Consider the following 816-nt stretch of genomic DNA (forward strand, 5'->3'; position numbering starts at 1 on the left):
TATAAAGAAAAAAGGGAAACCAAAAATATGAAAAAGGGCTTGACATGGGCCAACCACGATAGGTGCCAGATAAAGAGAATTATGGTAAATTCAATTTTGTACACTTATTTTTCAAAATAACATAAAAAAATGAAAAGGCATAAAGTGGGTAGGGACAGCTGCATGGTTCCTCAGAGTTAAGAAAGGAATCCAAATGTCTAACTACTTTTTTCTTTATTTTTAAATTTTTTAAATATTTTTTTTTTTGGCCATGCTGCATGGCTTGCAGAATTTTAGTTCCCTGACCAGGGACTGAACCTGGGCCATGGCAGTGAAAGCACCAAGTCCTAACCACTGGACCACCAAGGATTTCCCTACTTTTTTCTTTAAATAGAAATTTTACTGAAGAATAAAATTATACACAGAAAGTGCACAAATAATAAATGTATAGCTCAATGTATTCTTATACATGGAACACAGCAACACACTCAAGTAACCACCACCCAACCCAGACAGAACATTTTCAACATCCTCAAACCTTCAACGTCCCTTCTAGCCATTACCCCTCAAAGATAACCGATGTTATGACTTCTATCACCACGAATTAGTTTTACCTATTTTGGATATTTTTATAAATGGAATCATGTTTGTAATTTTTTGCATTTGGTTTTTTACATGACACTTATCCATGCTGTTGCATGTAGCTGTAGTTTGCTATTTTTTGTCACGTACAGTATTCCACTGTATAAATATTTTACAATTTATTTACTCATTCTCTTATTGATAAATATTTGGGTTCTTTTGGTTTGTGGTGATGAGGCTCTGGGCAAGCTGCCC

At 34.7% G+C, this 816-nt stretch overlaps 1 non-coding gene across 1 annotated transcript; it reads right to left on the reverse strand.

Moving 5' to 3' along the window:
- Positions 1-276: 276 nt before the first annotated feature.
- On the reverse strand, positions 277-348 carry TRNAE-UUC (transfer RNA glutamic acid (anticodon UUC)). Its single transcript has one exon. It is a non-coding gene; the product is annotated as a tRNA-Glu (tRNA).
- Positions 349-816: the final 468 nt, after the last annotated feature.

The sequence above is a fragment of the Lipotes vexillifer genome, unplaced genomic scaffold (genome assembly GCF_000442215.2).
Source record: "Lipotes vexillifer unplaced genomic scaffold, Lipotes_vexillifer_v1.1 scaffold283, whole genome shotgun sequence".
NCBI classification, from domain to species: Eukaryota; Metazoa; Chordata; class Mammalia; order Artiodactyla; family Lipotidae; genus Lipotes; species Lipotes vexillifer.